Here is a 21,001-nt window from a genome sequence, read left to right on the forward strand (position 1 = left end):
AAGGGGTAACAGGGCGGGGCCAAGGCAGGGGGCGGGGCGGGGCGGGGCCGCGCAGGCGTAGTCCTCTGGCTCGCGGGCCCCGCTCGGGTGCAGGGAGCGTGCACCAGCGTGCGCACCCCCTCCGGTGCGTGGAAATGGAGGCAGAGAGGGCGCGCCCCGTTGTGCTGGCGACCGTCACCTTTAAGTCCGGGGATGGAAATAGCGAAGAGGAGCTTTGAACCCCTCGCCCGGCCGGGTAGTGCATCTGTCACCCGGCCCACCCTAGCGCCGTGCCAAATCCGGGGCTCCTTACGAACAGTGCCCCAGCCTGCGCCCCCCTTTCGGGGCGCGGGCCGCCCCGACAGCCGCGCGGCCGCTCCGAGCCTCGCGGGTCACAGCCTCCTACTGATGAGGGTTTTGGAGATGGAAGCGCCCAGGCTGCGCTCTTTGCCAAGTCAGCGCCCACCGTGGCCTCGGACAGACACTTCGCTCTCCAAGGCACCCGCTCTGAGAGCTCCAAAGAGAGGGCGAGGCCCGTTCTACCCCTTCCCAAGACGGGTTTGAGCCTGACATCTTGACACAGAACACCCGTCCTCGTCCATCAGCTTGCAGATGGGTGATGCTGGAGCGCTGGAGTTGAGTGTCACAGACCTTTCCCTGTGTTCCCTCAAGGTTTGTGTGATTTCTCTATAGTATATAGAGTCTATACCAAAACGAAGAATTCCGCGATTCTCCACTATTTCCCCATGTCCAGGTTCTAGGCATCTTTCAAGACCCGGCTCCGACTCGCCTGCTCCAAGCTTTCCTTTCTCTCTTCATCTGAACCTGTCTTACTGTCACCTAGGCTTCCCTTATTAAGGGAATAGATCCACTTAGAGACTAAATCTGCTCAAGTATAATCAAGACCTAAATCCCATCCTTATCATATCCGCTGCTGCTGCTGCAGCCGCAGCCAGGCCAAGCCCTGGGTTGTAGTAGATGTGCTGTACACATGTAAGTGCAGTAGATTCACTAAATCTCCCTGCCTAGTGGTTCTCAAAGTATGGTCCCTGGACAGCAGAGCTTGGTAGACCTGCAAATTCATGTGCTCCACCCAGACCTCCTGAATCAGAAACTGGGAGTTGTGCTCAGTCGTCTGTGTTTTAACAGGCCCTCTGCTTAATACTGATGCACACATAAGTTTGAGACCCACTGCTCTAACTCAAACATGGAATGCAATTTTTCTTTTAGGTCTCAAGGTCTCTGTTGTAGTAATGACAATTAATACACTCTGGCCTGGCTGGTGTGGCTCAATGGTTGAGTGTTGACCTCTGAACCAAGAGGTCATGATTCCATTCCCAGTCAGTGCACATGCCCAGGTTTGGGGCTCCATGCAGGAGGCAGCCAATCAATGATCAATGATTCTCTCTCAACATTGATGTTTCTATCTCTCCCTTTCCCTCTCTGACATCAATGGAAATGTTTTTTTTGTGTGTGTTTTTTAAGAATGCACTCTGTGGAAACTGTGTTCTTTGAGTGCACAGACAGTCTTTCTTGTCTCTGAAACCCTCTATTCCCCCCGTGTGTGTTAGAATCCTCTGCAGAGTTATTTCAGTCTGGAATTCTTGGTATTACCACCACCTTCCTCTATATCTCTTACCCCCAAGAAATTCTGACTCACTGGGCTTGGGGTGGGGTCCTGGGCTTGGGGTGGGGGGGTCCTGGGAAGTGAGATTTGGAAAAACTACTCACTAAGAACCTATTCCCAATAGATCGCTGAAAGTTTGATAACGGGATTAACCATGGCCTAGCTGGGTGTTAGTAGTAGATTATAGTAGTGGTCCCAATGAGTCACTCCCTATGTGTAGACCTGTCCTATGGTATCCACTCCCTTGTGTAGACCTGTCCCACATTGACTGTGAGCTTGGCCAAATGACTTGCTATTAGCCAATTAGTGGGGCATCACAAACCTGATCTGGTAAGTGCTTGCTCGTTGGGACTTGCTATAATGTGTCTGCTGCAATGTGTTTGCTGTATGACTTATGAATATTTCATTCTGCTGTAGAAAATAGGAGAAACTGATATATACACACAATTTGCTTATAAGACATGTTACACATAAAATAAATGGATATGTGTTTTAAAAGGATGGAAAAAATGAAAGCGCTATTTTAGATAGAGGTAGACCAAGTGAACTTTAAATACTAATAAGGCATGAATTGTACTACTCCTAGACTGACAACAATGTCATCCCTAAATTGGCCACCTACTACTGACACCCATGATAGCACCATTATGGCCTCAGGTAGTCTCTGTACAAGATAAACTCCTAGCTACTCAGCCAGCTAATGACCAGACACAGTCATGACCAGACATATTTGTCCTCACATCTCTCTGACACAAGAGGTGCATGTTGGTTTCTGCCTTCTTTAATCTGCTGACCCCCCTCACTCACTCTTCACTCTGGTCCTTAGAACTACCCCATCTGCAGAGGAGACTGGCATGGCAGAGAGGGTTAGGACATACGAACATTGCATAAAACCAAATGTAGGTACTATGGTCCTTCCACTCTGCTTGTACCCTATCTAAGCACGTTTATCTACCACATCTCTTTCCTGTTGCTTCTCACTCTGCTCTAAACTGGTTGATAAACTAGACAGCCGTTGCTGCTCTTTGAGTGAATGTGCTATGCCAGACTTAGTGGCTTAGGTAGCCAGTTTATTTTGCTCTTGATTTTGTGGCTCAGAAATTGGGAAGGGCTTGCTTGGCCAGTTTATTGTTTGAGTCTCTTATCAGATGTCAGCTGCAGCTGCTGTCATTTGAAGGCTTATCTGGGCTGGACATCCAAGATGGCACACTCTGAGGCTGAAAGTTGATGCTGGCTGTTGGCTGTCTGGAAGCTCAGCTGGGACTATGAACCAGAGCCTTCACAATCCCTCCAGCATGGCAGACTTCTCACATGGCATCTGGCTTCCCTCAGAGTGAGTGTCTGAAAGTACCAGACTCATGGCCTTTTGAGACTTATGCTAAGAAGTCGTGCTGCATCACTTACACTTTATTCTACTAGCTACTGGCAAGCCACAAAGGCCATCTCAGATTCAACAGAAGGGTCTGTAGAGCCCTCACCTCCCCCCAACGAATTGGGGAGATGTTTTAAAGCTGCTCAATTTCATACTCCATGGGCTCATATTTACCTATAGGCAACAAGACTGTGACTGCCCACAACCAACATAAAAAGTGCACATACACATATAATACCCACACACGTGCATGCATGAACACACACCTATATGACTTTTTCAGGGTAATATTTTGTAACTTTTTCCCCTTCCAGGTTTCCCATCATATTTGAGGTTCGGGAGGGAGATTGATCAAGCTAAATATAAATAATAGGGCTATCAAATGCCTTCTGTTCAAACTTTAAACTCAGATTTTTAGTGAGGCCTTCAAATCATTCATCTCCTTTTAAAAAATGACTATCTTTGAGTCCAGCAGAAAGGTCAGTAGAAGGATTTTGAATGTTCCTATTTGTTTTGGAAGAAAATAAGGAATCCATTCTGACTTTCTGAACACCTTTTCAGAGAGACATTAAATCAGCTAGAATGGAAAACCTACAAGAAGGCAAATTTGAGCAACAGCCCCCAAAAAGTACAGGAATTGGACACGCCAGGTACTTCTGAAGGTAGAAATATAATTGAGCTTAAAAAGAAGAAGAAGAAGATGAAGAAGAAGAAGAAGGAGGAGGAGGAGGAGGAGGAGGAGGAGGAGGAGGAGGAGGAGGAGGAGGAAGGAGGAGGAGGAGGAAGGAGGAGGAGGAGGAGGAGGAGGAGGAGGAGGAGGAGGAGAAGAAGAAAAAGAAACCTAGGTGAAAAACTTTAGGGGAGCAGTTATAAAGCCAGCTTTCCTTGTACATCTGATGCAGCTGGGAGGCTGCCACCTCCGCGTCCCAGCAGAAGTCCAGACGTTTACTAGTGGAGACACTAGATTCAAAGGCAGGAGAAATACCGGAGGGAAGGGAGGTGCACCAAAAACAAGGAGATGGAGGGAGTGCCACATTCTGACTCATGGATCCCTTGTCACGCTTCTGCTTTGCCTGAAAAACACAGGTAGCCATACTATTGGGGGATTTCTCCCTGAGCACCCACTAAAAGAGCTCAGCCAGACCACCCGACAGTGAAACCATGCGTTAACCGGCTCTGCCACGCACAATTTCCTAACAGCTTTTTGTTTTCTCACCCTTAAATACAAAGCATGAGCCAGGAGCCCAAAATCACTAGTAAGTTGAAGAAAGCCTTCAAGATGGGAAGACAGAACCAAAATAGCTAGCATTTCTTTAATAGGGGGATCTCTGAGGATATAGGGAGCAAAATAAATGTTTGAAAAGGCATCACAATATCTTTGCAAAATAAGGAGAGATACTGCATCTATGGAATAATAGGAATCTACAAAAGTAAGAACATCCAGAAAACAAAAATAATATTACTTGAAAATTAAAAATATGACAAAGTAAAAAATGTTTCAAAAGGATCAGAAGATAACATTGAGAAAAAATTTATTTAAAAGTAGATGGTAGATAATATAACACATATAAAATAGAAGATAAATGACAAAAATTAAAGACTCAGGTCAGGAGGTCCAAGAGAGTTAAAGAAGATACAATAGTTTTGCAATATAAGGGAGAAAATTGTCAAAGAGATGTCTGAAGGAAAGTCCCCAAAGAGAAGGTCATTTGTTCCAGCAGCCAAGTCAGTGGCTCTCAAGGGACATTCAATAAAAAGAATCCCATTGCACAATGGCTTCAGACATCTCAACAGCAACACTGGACACCAGAAGACAATGGAGAAACAGCTTTAAAATTCTGAGGAAAACTATTCCACCTAGAATTCTATATCTAGCCATCTGGTGTGAGGGTAGAGTATAACCTCAGATATTGAAGTCTCAAAATATTTACATTTCATATATCATATCAGGAAGTAACTGTAAGATGTATTCCATTAAATTGAAGGATTAAACCAGGAAGTGGGAAGTCACAGGACAACTAGAGAGTGTCCAATCCAAATGGGAGCAAGGCGACGGAAGGTTTGGGGAGGTGTGCCTCTAATACAGAGATGGGTTTAATAGATTTTTTTGATGTATTTTTGAAGTATTGAAAGCAGGGTTACACTTCTCAGGGAAAGTTGGAGGATGGAATGGTGGTAGGTACTTTGAAAATTAAGCAAACAAAAACTAAGGCAATTACTAACTCTAGTAAGTAAAATTATATTGGGGGGAAGTATACGAAATTAAAAGGTCACAGGTAAATAGTATTTACAATATGTTAATAATACAGAATGCTGAATTAACCAAAAATTATGCTATGTCTAAACTCGGCAGATGGGGAGGGGAAGTGTTTTAGTCAACTTGGGCTGTCATATCAAAATACCATAGACTGCATGGCTTAAACAATGGGAATGTATTTCTCACAGGTCTGGAGGCTAGAAGTCCAGGATAGATTTCAAGGTAGATTTCATTCTGAGACCTCTTCTCCTGGCTTGTCGGCAGCTGCCATCTCTCTGTGTGCTCACATGACCTATTCTTTGTATAAGTGGAGAGAGAGAGAGAGAGAGAGAGAGAGAGAGAGAGAGAGAGAGAGAACTCTCTGGTGTCTCTTCTTTTATAAGGGCACAAATCCCATCATGAGGGCCATACCCTCATGACTTCAACTAAACCTAATTACCTTCCCAAAACCCTATCTCTAAAAAGTGACACAATTTGTGTAGGAGGGACATTCAGTCCATAGCAAGAAGTGTGTGTGTGTGTGTGTGTGTGTGTGTGTGTGTGTGTTTATGTATATAGTGTTGTAGAGCAAGAAAGTGGGAGTAAGAAAACTACATTCTTGTCTTTCATAGTAAGCATGCCAAGTGGGGTCACAACAGGACACAGATGGTAGTACACTCTAAATGGGATAATTTGAGGAGGGTTAATTAACAAAAGGACAATTTTTTTCTCTTTTTTATTTATATATTTTTAAATTTATCTTTATTGTTGAAAGTATTTCAGATGTTCCCCGTTTTTTCCCCATTGATCCCCTCCACCCCGCACCCGCCCCTCCCAGGCCTTCACCACACTATAGTCTGTCTCTGGCTATGTATATCCTGTATAATAAAAGCCTACTATGCAAATCCACCAAACAGCAGAACAACTGGTCGAACGACCGGTCGCTATGATGTGCACTGACCACCAGGGGACAGACGCTCAATGCAGGAGCTGCCCGCAGGGGCCCCAGGCCAGCCAAGGTGGGTGCCAGCGGCGGGAGGCGACTGGCGGTGGCCCGGGCGATCCTGGGGCAGGGCTGGAGAGTGGGCGGCACCAGGCTGGCCAAGGTGGGTGCCATCAGGGGCCCCCAATGGCCCCGCTGGTCGCCCTACAGATCGTCCCTGATTACCGGACCCTACCCATGCATGAATTTCATGCATCGGGCCTCTAGTATGCATATAAATTCACCTATTACTCTCCCCTTGCTTCCCCGCCCCCCCCCCTCCACTTCCCTCTGAAATTTGCAAAAGGTATGAAAGTAGGGAAACCATAAAAGATAGTACAGTAATGTAAGACTTAATAGCAATTGCACTGTCACCAACCTTAGGCCCAAAGGGGTAAAAGTGGAGTGCACGGGGACCAAAATCTAGAATGAGAGTCAAATAGAGTAGCCCTTCTTGAGGGAATCAGGGACTTCCAGTTGAAGACACAATCAGCTAGAGTAGATCATCAAAGAGGAAGCTGCAGGGATAAATATTCTAATCAATCTCTCTCTCCCTCTCTCCCCCCCCCCATTTCTGTCTGTATCTCCTCTCCTCTCCTCTCCTCTCCTCTCCTCTCCTCTCCTCTCCTCTCCTCTCCTCTCTCTCTCTCTCTCTTTCTCTTTCTCTCTGTGTCTCCTCTCCTCTCCAGATTCTCCCAACTAGAGAACAACTCAATTGAAAGCCAAAGGGACCATTCATAAACCCACTGATGTTGTTCATACAGGTGAGTTTCTCTGAACAGAGAACACAGAAGAGGGTAGAGAGTAGATCCAAGGGACAAATGGAAAATATCCAACACAGTAAGAACACACACACACACACACACACCCAAATGAAGAAACAATAGGCATAATCCTATTATGTACTCAGAAGAAGCTTCTAAAAGAGTTGAAAATAATTGCCTTTCTGAACTAACAATTGGAAATAGGAAGACACTGTTGGGAACTGCTTTTTTATGTTATATGCTTTGGAGAACTATTTGACTTTTATAACAGAACTAGAGGCCCGGTGCACAAAATTCATGCATGGGTATGGTCCCTAGTCTGGCCAGCGGTCAGGGCCGATCTGTGGGGTGACCGGCAGGGCGATTGGGGGGCCCCTGCTGGCACCTGCCTTGGCCGGCCTGGCACTGCCTGCTCACCAGCCCCACCCCCTGCCGCCACTCACTTGCCAGCCAGCCCCGCCCCTTGCCTCTGCCGCAAGTCGCCTCCCTCTGCAGGGTGACTGGGGGCGGCAATTGGGGGGCCCCTGCTGGCATCTGCCTTGGCTGGTCTGGGGTCTGCAGGCTGGGGGCAGCTCCTGAATTGAGTATCTGCCCCCTGATGGTCAGTGTGTGTCATAGCAACTGGTTGTTCCACCAGTTGTTCCTCCATTTGGTTGATTTGCATATTAGGCTTTTATTATATAGGATACAATGTTGATAGAAATAAATTTTAAGCGCTTTTTGGATTTGCACTGAGAAAATCATTTATAATCTTTTGACATGCAATTTCAGTTAAATGCTGGGAGTGGAGGTCAGATTATAGTGGATTGAGAAAAGAAGCTAAGATGAGTGGGAGATGAAATTTAAAAGACATTCAGCTGTTGTTATTCAGATGTTTAGTTAAAGTCACTTGGTTTAGATAGATCAGATGTGTTGCTTCATATGAATTGTGTTTTAATGAGCTCTGCATACTACTGCTTTGGTTCCACATGTATTACTCATGTTTATGCACAGTTATAGGATTCAGAACATCATTTTGTGCTTGTAATTATTAAAATGGTTTCTGGCTGTTATTTCTTAACCTGTCCCCAAAATATCATCTTGCCTCTGACACCCATTCCTCTTGCTGTATTTCCATTGTATACCTTCCTAACTGAAAGTCAAAGTTTGAACCATCTCTGACCTCCTCTTTTACTTCCATCTTGTCCTTGCCAAATGCTGTGCATTCTCTCCATTAAATGTTTTTAATTTTTTTTTTTTAAATATATTTTATTGATTTTTTACAGAGAGGAAGGGAGAGAGATAGAGAGTTAGAAACATCGATGAGAGAGAAACATCGATCAGCTGCCTCCTGCACATCTCCCACTGGGGATGTGCCGCAACCCAGGTACATGCCCTTGACCGGAATCGAACCTGGGACCTTTCAGTCCGCAGGCCGACGCTCTATCCACTGAGCCAAACCGGTTTCGGCGAATGTTTTTAATTTTTATTTCCTCCTTCCATCCTGGCTGAGCCTGACAGAGTTTAAGCCATCAGGATTTGTTGGCTGTCACTATGGAGTAACTACCTCTCCATGCCTCTCTATCTCCAATAGCTCTCCTTAGTAGTTAATAAACTTCATGATATTATTAGAAATTGCTTTTCCAGCCACATCTCTTATTACTCCCCCTTCCTTTGAGAGACATGACTCCCTAAGTGCTCCCCAAGATTTCTACTCTTCACACCTGTGTTCACATTGTCACCTTTGCTTGGTGCACCTTCATCCTCATGTTCTCTACATGACCAATCTTTCCCATTTTTCAGAGCCCCGCTCAAATGTCTTCTCATATCCATGAAGATCTGAGCTCTTTTCCTGAAGCTTTTCCTTGTGTTCTAGCACATAGTGTGCCCCAATTATAAGCAATTTGAAGGAAGCTTCCCTGCCTAATTCATCTTTGTTTTCTCTTAGCAGCTAGCATAGTATCCTGTACATATACACACTCAATACATTTGTTGAATTTTTAAATTAGGTAGCCAGTCAATATTTTTCCTTTTTATTGAGGTTTAATTGGCATACAAAAAAAACTGCACATAATTAATCATTTGTAAGTTCGGACATATGTATACATTTGTGATACCATCACCAAAATCAATGTAAAAAATATATCCATCACTTCCCAAAGTTTCCTTGTGTCCCTTTGTTTTGTTTTGGTGAGAACATTTAACATGAGATCTACCTTCTTAACAAATTTTAAGCACACAATACTTTATTGTTAATTACAGGTGCTGTATTGTTCAACAGATCTCTGGAACTTGCTCATCTTACATAACTACTAGAGGCCTGGTGCACAAAATTTGTGCACGAGTAGGGTCTCTAGGCCTCGCCGGCGATCAGGGTCTATCAGGGCCTTCCAGCTGCTGGCCCGGGCCTTCCTTCATTCCATGCCGCCCCCTGGTGGTCAGCGCATGTCATAGTGAGCAGTTCAACTCCCAGTTGGTTGAACTCCCGAGGGGACAATTTGTATGTTAGCCTTTTATTATATAGGATAACTTTATACCATTGAACAACTCTCCTAATTCTCTCCCCCACTCCCCTGGTAACCACCATTCTGCTCATCAATATTTGATTTTATGATATACTGTTATTTGAAAGACAAAAAAGAGCAGTAACCTTAATGAACTGTCATCATAGTACTATCTAATTTTGTCCCAGGTACCAGCAAGATTAAAAAAATATGATTGTTAAGGAAAAGATCCGGGGACTGAAAAGTCCTATTAAAATTGAGAAGCCGCCCTAGCTAGTTTAGCTCAGTGGATAGAGTGTCAGCCTGCATACTGATGGGTCCCAGGTTCAATTCCAGTCAAGGGCACATGCCCAGGTTGTAGGCTCAACTCCCAGTATGGGGCGTGCAGGAAGCAGCCAATCAATGATTCTCTCCCAGCATTGATGTTTCTATCTCTCTCTTCCTCTCCCTTCCTCTCTGAAATCAATAAAAATATTTTTTAAAAATTGAGAAGCCATAACCCAATATTGTACCCATCATGTAAGTAAAGGTTAAGAACAGACGTATAGGAATCAGAGTAACCTGGCCTGAAATCTTGCACTGCCCTTTACCAGCTGCTTATTTTTAGACCAATTAACCTCCTGAGCCTCCTTTCCTCAATTTCCTTCTTAGAAAAAATCAGACAATAATGGTACTTAAAAGCACTCATTAGCTTTGGAATCAGACAGAGTTGGGGAATTATTATTTAAAAATGATGTGAGAACACTTCCAAATTCATTTTACTGGCCAGCATTAAACTCATATCAGAGTAAGATAAGGACACTTCAAGAAAGAAAATTACAGGCCAATATCCTCGATGAACATAGATGCAAAAACCCTCAGCAGATACTAGCAAACCAAATTCAGCAACACATTAAAAGCATCATACACCATGATCAAGCTAGATTTATCCTTGGGAATCAAAAGTGGTTCAACATATAGAAATCAATAAACATGATACACCACATTAACATTATCATAAACCATACAATAGTCTCAATAGATGCAAAAAATTTGACAAAATTTAATATCCTTTAATGATTAAAAAAAAATCCTCAACAAATTGAGTGTAGAACTATACCTCAACATAAAAAAAGGCCATATATGATAAACCCACAGCTAATATCATACCCAACAGTGAAAAGCTGAAAGTTTTTCCTTTAAGATCAGGAATAATGCCCTGACCGGTTTGGCTCAGTGGATAGAGCGTTGGCCTGCGGACTGAAAGGTCCCAGGTTCGATTCCAGTCAAGGGCATGTTCTTTGGTTGCGGGCATCCCCAGTGGGGGGTGTGCAGGAGGCAGCTGATCGATGTTTCTCTCTCTTCGATGTTTCTAACTCTCTATCCTTCTCCCTTCCTCTCTGTAAAAAGTCAATAAAATATATTAAAAAAAAAAAGATTAGGAATAAGACAAGGTTGCCCACCCTAATCACTTCTATTAAATATAGTACTGGAAGTGTTAGAGTAATTAGGCAAGAAAAAGAAATAAAAGGCATCCAAATCAGAAAGAACGAAGGTAAATTGTCTGTTTGCAGATGATATGATTTTATATTTAGAAAATCCTAAAGACTCCACCAAAAAAACTATTGCAATAAATAAATTCTGTAAAATTGCAAGATACAAAATCAATATACGAAAAGCAGTTACTTTTCTATATGCAATGAACTGTCTGAAAAAACTTAAGAAAGTAATTCCATTTATAATAGCATCAAAAACAATAAAATACTTAGGATAAATTTAACCAAGGAGGTGGAAGATCTATGTAGTGAAAACTATAAAACAGTGATGAAAGAAACTGAACAAGACACAAAATAAGTAAAAAGATATACCATGTTCATAGATTGGAAGAATTATATCATTAAAATGTCCATACTCCCCAGTGACATCTATAGATTTAATGCGATCCCTATCAAAATCCCAATGGCATTTTCCTCAGAAATAGAAAAAAAAAATCCTAAAATTCAAATGGAACCACAAAAAACCCTGAATAGCCAAAGCAACCTTGAGCAAGAGCAAAACTGGAGTCATCACATGGTCTGATTTTAAACTATATTACAAAGCTATAGTAATCAAAACTGTATGGTGCTAGCATAAAACATTTGAACGGAATAAAGAGCCCAGAAATAAGCGCATGCATAGACAGTCAATGAATGTTTGACAAGGATGCCAAGACTACACAATGGGGAAAGGATAGTATTTTCAGTAAAGGGTGTTGGGAAAACTGGATATCCACATTCAAAAGAATGAAATTGGGCCCTTACCTTACACCACACACAAAAATCAACTCAAAATGGATTAAAGACTTAAATGTAAAACCTGAATTCATAAAATTCTTAGAAGAAAAATAAGGGGTAAGCCTTTTTACATTGGTCTTGGTAATGATTTTTTGGATACGACACTAAAAGCACAGGCAACAAAAGCAAAAATAAACCAGTTGGACTATATCAAACTAAAAGGCTTCTGCATGGCAAAAGGAATCATCATCACAATGAAAAAGCAACCTTTGGAATGAAACCCTATATATCTGATAAGGGTTAATAACCAAAATATGTAAGGAACTCTTACAACTCAATAGTGGAAAAACAAATAACTGGGTAAAAAAATGGACAGAAGACCTGAAGAGACATTTTCCCAAAGAAGACACTCAAATGACCAACAGTTATATGAAAAGGCACTCAATGCCACTAATCATCAAGGAAATGCAAATCAAAGCCATAAGAAGATATCACCTCATACCTGTTAGGATGGCAAGTACCAAAAAGACGAGAGCTAAGAAATGTAGACAAGGGTGTGGAGAAAAGGGAACCCTTGTACACTGCTGGTGGGGATATAAATTGGTATAGCCATTATGGAAAATGGTATGGAGATTCCTCAAAAAATTAAAAATAAAACTACCATATTATTGGCATCTCAAAGAACTATCTGCACTCCAATATTCACTGCAGCATTATTCACAATAGCAAGATATAATAACCTAAGTATTCATCAATCGATGAATGGGAAAAGAAAATGTGGTATATTATTAAAGCAAAATAAAATGGCAGACAGAACCATTTAAGCCATGTAAATGAAATTTAATCTATCTTATTTCATGAATGTGAGCAAAACAAGTTATTTATCCCTCCATCACTCCCAGGTTGCTATAAAGTTAAATGATTAGGTCTGCTGATCAATCTCATAGTCATAGCTATCATTTAGTATTCACCACATGGAAGACACTGTGCTAAGTACTTTGCATACTTCATCTCCTTTAATCCTCTTAGGCTTTCAAAGTAGCTTTTGTTATCTCCAGTTTATAGATAAGAATAATAAGGATGCTGATTATAGCTCACCATTTTTGAGTGCTTATTATGGTGCAGGTGCTGTGCTATATCTTTAATATAGATTAGCTCTCTTTATTTTCATTAATAACTTTATCAGGTAGGGGCTATTTTTAACCCTCAATTTTTTAGATGAAAACTAACGAAACAGTGCAGACAGGTTAGGTGCATTGTCCAAGATTACACAGCTAAGAAATGATGGACAGGATTCAAACCTCTGGTCTCTGTGACTCTAGGGTTCAAGCTTTTTTATCTCTAAGGTCCAGCCAAGCTCTGGCAGAGACATGTTGCCTTAGAGCGAAGAGACAGTGAGTTACTGTGACCTTGTCTGTATGAGTTTCAAGGTTTCTGTTCATCTTCAGGGCCACCATCTTAGTCCTGGCCCATAATCTCTGGTCTACACCACAATAGCCTAAATAGTTTCCCTGCTTCTACTACAGCCTCATTCACATCCATAATCCTTAAAAGCAGACAAAATGGTTATCTTAGAACATAGTAAATCAGATCATTTCACTGCCTTGCCTAACCCCTTATCCTTCTGTTCTCATGAATTAGAATAGAATCCTAACTCCTCACTGAGTCCCTCACATAGGACCTTACACGACCTATCTGGACCCCATTCACATCAGGCACACACTGCCCTTTGCTCCACACTTCAGCCACAGTGGTCAGCAAACTGCGGCTCGCGAGCCACATGCGGCTCTTTGGCCCCTTGAGTGTGGCTCTTCCACACAATATCACGTGCGGGCACGCACATACAGTGCGATTGAGACTTCGTGGCCCATGCGCAGAAGTCGGTATTTTGTGGAAGAGCCACGCTCAAGGGGCCAAAGAGCCACATGTGGCTCGCGAGCCGCAGTTTGCTGAACACTGAGCCACACCGACTTAGGATCCTGGAACAGACCTATCCTGTCCCTGCCTCAGGGCTTTGGCCCCTGCTGTTCCTTCTGTAGTACTCTGCTTCTCAGCTTCTTCCCCGTGGCTGTCAAAACCTAGACAGTCAAAACCTTTTTTGATCACCCTAGATAGAGTTACCTTTCTCCCGTTTACTCTTACTCTTGTCACTTTGTTTTGCTATTTAGCAATTTTTGTTATGTGAAATAACCTGGCTCGTTCTGTTATGCCCAGATTTCAAGAACCCCAATGATACCACACCAGGGAGCCAGCCAGTCCGATGCAAAAGCAGAGGGTCCTTTATTGAGCTAGCTAGCTCCACTCTCCCTCCTGGCCGACGCAGCGACTGGAAGCAGAGTGAAACCGCCGTGAGAGAAACAGGGTTTTAATAGGGGGTGGAGTGAGGGGAGGGGAGCTGACTGTGGGCTCTGCCGATTGGCCAGGCGCCAGTCGGGTCTTCTTACACAGGATGTGGTCATCTCTATGGCGCGCACGTCTCTTGATTGTCATTGGTTAGTTTAAAGAAATCCCGGGCGTGGCCAGCAGGGGCCTGGGCTTCCGGGAAGAAGGTACTCTCCTGAGCACATGGCAGCTGCCCCAACATGGATGGTACGGGGCAAGATGGAGGGCATAGCCCTCGCCCTTTCAGTTCATAAAGTTGTGTACTTTTCTATAGTCTATTTCCCCCTAGTGAAAACAAGCTCTATGAGAGTAGAGACCTTATCTATGGGGACCTTAGACAAGGTCTTGCTCACTGCCCAATCCCCACTCTTATTACCATGCTTGGCAAAAGAGATGCTCAATAATTATTGCATATATAAATACATGTAGGACACACATCATAATGCGCAGCCTTTTTCCTTAAAAAGTTGGGCTTACTGTCTATGGGTGGTCCAAGACATACTTGCACAGTCATAAAAGATTCAACAACAATAAAAACTGCCAATACAGAAATAAAATAGTCTTCACCAAGAACAAATTTGGTGACCATCCCCAAGAGAGAAAGTCCCCGGGAACACATTCTTTCCGAGCCTACCCTGGTCGGGCAGCTGGAATGACTGAGGGGATAGTAGACCCATGATTGCTATAGGTGCTCATGACTTTTGATGACCTTTGCTAGGATGCAAAAGCAAGTTTAGAAAGCTGGGCCAATTCCTATCTCTTCACAACACATGTTCTTGGTTCTTGTCCTTCTTGGCTTCCAGATCCCAGTCTCTGAACTGTAAGATCAGTGTGCGTGCCTCTGTCCCAACAGTCTTGGCCTTTGTGATATGTTGAAATGGCGCTCTGAGTTGGTCCAGCCCTCTGCACAACTAAGCTAAGGATCCTCTGACTTCTGGAGTAAGATATTCCCTCCCTCAGGTCTGGTCTCCCAGATGCCTCACATTACCTCTGAAATCTCTCTCCACCCCACAGGAATTCAGACAGTTGACGCCAAGGTTAACCAAGACATGGTAGAGTGGAAAAAAGCATGGGATTTGGTGTCAAAAGAAAAGTTCAAATCACAGCCTCACCACTAACTCTTTGTGTGTCCTGGAGCAAGTTGCTTGAGATTTCTGAGTTTTGCTTTCCTCCTGTTAACCTAAAAGTAAAGGCAAAGTGAGAGGCAACAGGCGTTTATTTGCGATCCATCGGGAAACAGGGATTCAGGCAGAAACCCAAATAGTGTTCTGATGAGGTGAAGGCAAAGGGCATTTATGAGAAAGGGAAGGGTTTGATTATATCAGTAGAAGGAAGGAATTTATGTGGGTGTTAATACACTGAAAAAGGAATTTCTGTAGTTACAGATAAGCTAACATAGTGATGCTAATTTTAAAGAATGTCTTTATTTTTAAGTCCTAGTTATGTCTGTTTTCCTGTTATCTTTGCAAATAGTTGTTTGGAATGCAATGCTGCTTTAGGCCCAGTCCAAAGGTTATTTCGCCTACTTTTAGCATTCTAAAGGTCTGAGGAATGAGGCATACAAGGCAGTTCCGCTGGGATAGCAACTCTGACTCCATTTTAAAGTGGCTCTGCTCTGTTTGTATTATTTTTTATACTTTCTTTTAAAACCTAGAAAGCAATATCTACCTCCCAGGGTACTTGAGATGATAAATAAGGAAAAGTCCTTTTTTACACCTCTTTCTCACTCCTGTATCAGTGTTTTCTGTTTTATTGAACAGCGTTATCATCACTCATCTAGCCACTCAAGCCAGAAACCTGGAGGGTCTTCTTACAGTTTCTCCAGATCTACTTCCTCCTGCTCCAGAGCCAAAACAGTCCTCACTCAGGTTCACTTCCCATTTCACTGACATTATTTTGGTCCAATCATCTCCCACCTGGAATAGAACAGTATCCTAACTGGTCTCCAAACACTGCATCTGTTTTCCACCAGCCACAATTATTGATAAAGTGCAAATTTAAGTATCTCATTTACTTCCTGAAAACTCATCAATGGCTTCCCATTGCTATTAGGATAAGGTGCATAGTCTTTGCAAGGACTCATGGGGTCCTGCATTGCCTGGCCCTGGCTTCTTCTCTAGCTTCACCTATCAGCTCTAGGCACATGGGTCTTTTGTGCTTTCTGGAACCTCCATCATGCCTTAGACACCCTCATATAATCTTAATTCTGCTGGAGCTCTCTCCTCTGACCACCTTTGTGCATCTTCTACGAAGTTCATTTCTACCCATCCTCCAGGTCTCAGCTGAAATATCACCACGTTCTCAACCTCCCTTTCTTCAAATCTCTCTCTCTCTCTCTCCCCCCCCCCTCTCTCTCTCTCAATCTTTCTATCTCTCTCTCACCCACCCACACCTCTCATCATTATTTTAATTACATGATTAGTATCTTATTTCAGGCTATACCTACTCTTACATAATAGGTGTACAATAAATGCTTGTCAGAATAATGAATAGTAAAATTAAATCCAAACCTATTGTAAATTAGAAATGGACAATAAAAATAGCAAAGATAAGTTTTTTGTTACAGCCACATAGTTACATTAGGGATTTAGCTTTGAGCTCATAGCAGCCATCATACTGGCCACAACTGTGTGGCATATTGGAGTTCCTGACAATTGGATGTTAATTCAAAGGGCTGTGAAAACTTCTGACACTTATATTCTCCTTATCTTTATCCTTGGGTTTCTTTAACTGATAAATGCAATGGAGAAGAACACAGGCTTTATGATGATAGGAACGTTGTCTATCTCATTCACCACTGTATCCTTTAGGCTTGTTAGACTGTTAGCACATATGCTCATTCAACATTTTCCTAATGAATCAATCAGTTAAGTTAATAACATTCAAACAAAACATCCTACCACCATCAGCAAATATTCTGAGCATCTCAAACTCAAAATTGCAATGTAAATAACATGTAAATAAGTAGCTGGTATTTTATTAAAAAGAAAACACCACTGTAGAAGTCCTCAAAGAGGAACACAGATAAATTGATTTCCTTGTTGTTAAAAGATTAGATTAAATGAACCCAGAGGTCCTATCTATATATATAAAAGGCGAATATGCTAAGGGTCCCACCATCCGACCAGTTGCTATGACATTCACTGACACTCAATACAGGAGCTGCCGAGCTGCAGTGACTTGGCAACAGTGGTTCTCACAGTGATGCACTCCAAAACCAGAGAGGAGGGAGCCCGATTCCTTGTGGGGCCACGGGATTCCACCTTCTGCCGCGGGTTATGTTGTTGCTGGGGCACTGTTGGCCCTGCATCTGGTTTACCGCACACTTGCATTTGTGTTCCACACCCTGTACGACAGCAACTTTGCAGAGTGCCCTCTCGCACTCCGGGAACTCGTGGGGGATGTCAGAGAGCAGGATTTAGCCCGATCCCCACAGCCCAGGCTGAGGGACCCCACCTGCCGGAGGGACCCTGCTTACTCCACAGACTGCAGGAGGTTGGCTCCAGGGTGTGTCTGGCCCATCTCACCCAGTCCTACCCCACCGGCCACCTTCTAATTAACTTCCTTAATTAGAAGTTATAAAATTCTGATTCCAGGATTCTATGTGAGGCATTTAGAATAGTAGGTGCATGAGCTCCCTGATAAGTAATTGTGTTCATGGGACACTGGCGCAGTTGACACCCCAATTTAGTATTAACTTTCCCCAGAGCATTAGCAAGGACTTTGCACTAATTGGTTTTGAAGCTTGATGACTACACATTCCTGTTAATAGATTGCCTTGTAGCTTAGGAACAGTTTTTCAAAGAGACTCAAAAGAAGGCTCTAAATTCTTCCTCAATGGCAAGGCCAAGTGCTGGAATAGAAAGAACTCTGGTTCTTGTCCCTGAATTGGGTCAAGTCCCAGCTCTATCAGCACTATGTATGGCCTTAGATATATCTCCTGCTGTCTTTGAGATTTCAGTGTTTTTCATTTGTAAGTAAAACTAAAGCAGTTAAACTCTAAAATCTCTTCAAGTTCTGCCCTAGCCCGTATGGCTCAGTGGGTTGAGTGTCATCCCATGCATGAAAAGGTCACTGGTTTGATTCCCGATTAGGACACAAGGCCAGATTTCGGGTCTGATCCCTGGTCAGCAACCTATTGATGTTTCTCCCTCTCTCTCTCTCTCTCTCTCTCTCTCTCTCTCTCGCTCTCTCTCTCAAATCAAAACATATACACTGAGTGGCCAGATTATCATGACCGGCCAGATTATTATGACCACCCCATCAGTACTTCATTGACACTTCCAAAAATACTGAATATTGAAAACTTCCTAAGCAAATACTCTCAAGGTTTTATTATTATTATTATTTGCATAACTAATTCACTTTATTCTACTGATGGGGTGGTCATAATAATCTGGCCGGTCATAATAATCTGGCCACTTGGTGTATTAAGAATACATAAATAAGAAATAAAATCTTTTCAAGTTCTAAAGATTCATGATTCTAAGAAACTGTAAAAGCTTCTAAACATTCACATATTATTCCCTGTGAAAATCACACTGTTTTCCTATGTGCTCAACAGAAAATCCAGAAAATCTGGACTTCTTATCCTTGTGTGATCTGGTTCCTGCCTACTTCTCCACCTGCTCTCAACCACTCCCAGTTCTTTGGCTGTCCAGGCATGTTGCTGTACCAGGATGGAGCACATATTATTCCCTCTAGCAGGGATAGTCTGCCCCTAGGTCTTTACATTGCTGGCTCCTTTATTATTATTATTATTATTGAATTTATTGGGGTGGCTTAAAAACCCTTATGATTATAGATTTCTCAATGAATTTCAAGATAATAATCAGTGTATGGCATGACATTTTCTAGAACTGACCAGTGTTGTTAAATCTTAATTGTAGCTATTGCTAAAAATATCTAAGACCAGTTGCTTAATGTGACTTTGACCTTGAAATATTTAAATACTGACAGTGTGTTTGGAAACCTCATTCCAGTTTTGACTAGTATTTTCCGAATAGCTTTGAGGAAGTAATTTACTGTTTCTGTTTATAACATTGCTCCCTTCCTTTTTAGCAATCTTTGCTGCGTAAGGTCAAATATAATTTATAATAGAGAAGGTGAATAAGACAAGAATAAAGTAATAAGATATTTTTCCAGAAAGCATGCACAAAAATATTGTTTTAATTATTAAATTGTACTTAAGGAACTCCATATTCCACTAGCTTCTGAAGTAGTCTTTTGCTATTAATTAGGTACCTTTGAAACCCTTACCCTTTAGGTGTCTATAGGATATCAGGAAGGCGTGACATTGGGTAGGCAAGGGATCCAGGCCTCAAAGGTCAGTGCATTATAACTCTACTTATCAATTCCTTGAAGGCAGGGATTATGTGTTTCCATTCCTTCCATTTGTGGATCATGGATTACCTGGAACACATAAAGTTCAGTGGCAAAAATTTAAAAGCAGATAAGAAAACCCCAAATTACAAACAGGTTAGTTTACAAAGGTTTTGCTTTTCTTAACATAAAGTATTTATCTTCCTCTAGTTGGCTTATTTCAGTTAGCATAATGCTCTCTAGTTGTAGAAAATGACATGATTTTCTTCTTTTTATGACTAAATAACATGCCAGTGTGTGTGTGTGTGTGTGTGTGTGTGTGTGTGTGTTGCATTTTCTTTATTCCTTAATTGTTGATGGACACTTGGGTTATTTGTATATCTTGACTATTGTGATAATGCTGCAATGAAATATGGGAGTGCAGATATCTCTTTGAGATAGTGATTTTATTTCCTTCTATTATGTACCCAGGAATGGAATTGCTGGATCATGTGGTACTTCTATTTTTAATTTATTGAGGAGCCTCCATACTGTTTTCCATAATGACTGCATCAATTTACATTCCCACCAACAATGCACAAGGGTTCCCTTTTCTCCACATCTTTGCCAGCTTTTCTCTCTTGTCTTTTTTATAATAAACATCCTAACAGTGTGAAGTGTTATGTTGTTGTGGTTTTGATTTGCATTTTCCTGATAACTAGTAATTTGAGCATCTTTCATATATCTGTTGGCCATTTGGATGTCTTCTTTGGAAAAATGTCTCTTCAGGTCCTTTGCCTTTTTCTTTTTTTTTTTTTTTCTGAGTTGTATGTAAGAGTTGATTTTTTGGATCTATATAGTTTGCAAATATTTTCTCTCATTCCATAGGTTGCCTTTTCATTTTGCTGATTGTTTGCTTTGTCGAAGCTTTTCAGTTTGTTGTAGTCTCACTTTTGTTGCCTGTGCTCTTGGTGTTAAATCCAAAAGATCATTACCGCAATCAATGTCAAGGAGCTTTTCTCCCCATGTTCTTTTCTAGGATTTTTATGGTTTTAGGTCTTACATTTAAGACTTTAATCCACTTGAGTTGGTTTTGTGTATGGTGTAAGATAAAGGTCCAATTTTATTCTTTTGAATATAGATATCCAGTTTCCCCAATACCACTTACTGAAGGGACTCTCCTTTCCCCATTGTGTATTCTTGGTGCCTTTCTTGAGAATTAGGTGACTTTCTGAGTGTAGATTTAAGGTTTTTAAATGCATTCCCTGTAAAAGAAAGAAGAGAGTGTTGGCTAAGTAATAAGGAGAATCATAGTTAACATTGGATAGTAAAACTGGAGGCTGGTAGACCTTTTCCTGCTCTGCAGTTGCTGAGCTAGGTCCCGTGGTCCTCCTGGGCCCCAGCTGCCTTTAACATAAGAAGTAAATATGGAAAGCATTTCCATTGGAAGTTCTGGGCTACAAAATATTGTGCTTCTGTGGGCAACCACACTGTCCTGGGCCACCCCTTGCCACCTCCTCTATTTCCCCAGGCTAGCCCAGCAAACCAGTGCTATCCAACACCCGGCCACTCTTCTCCAGGTGCAGGTACCAGACGCTGCAGTTCCTTGATCACTGAACCATG

At 42.2% G+C, this 21,001-nt stretch overlaps 1 long non-coding RNA gene across 1 annotated transcript; it reads left to right on the top strand.

The window, feature by feature from the left end:
- The first annotated feature begins 85 nt into the window (after positions 1 to 85).
- Positions 86 to 20,057, top strand: LOC308533574. The gene is made up of 3 exons (XR_013997100.1): positions 86 to 651; positions 6,886 to 6,960; positions 18,642 to 20,057. It is a non-coding gene; the product is annotated as an uncharacterized lncRNA (long non-coding RNA).
- The last annotated feature ends 944 nt before the right edge of the window (positions 20,058 to 21,001 follow it).

This window comes from Myotis nattereri (genome assembly GCF_964212035.1).
Source record: "Myotis nattereri genome assembly, chromosome: 17".
In the NCBI taxonomy this organism is placed as follows: Eukaryota; Metazoa; Chordata; class Mammalia; order Chiroptera; family Vespertilionidae; genus Myotis; species Myotis nattereri.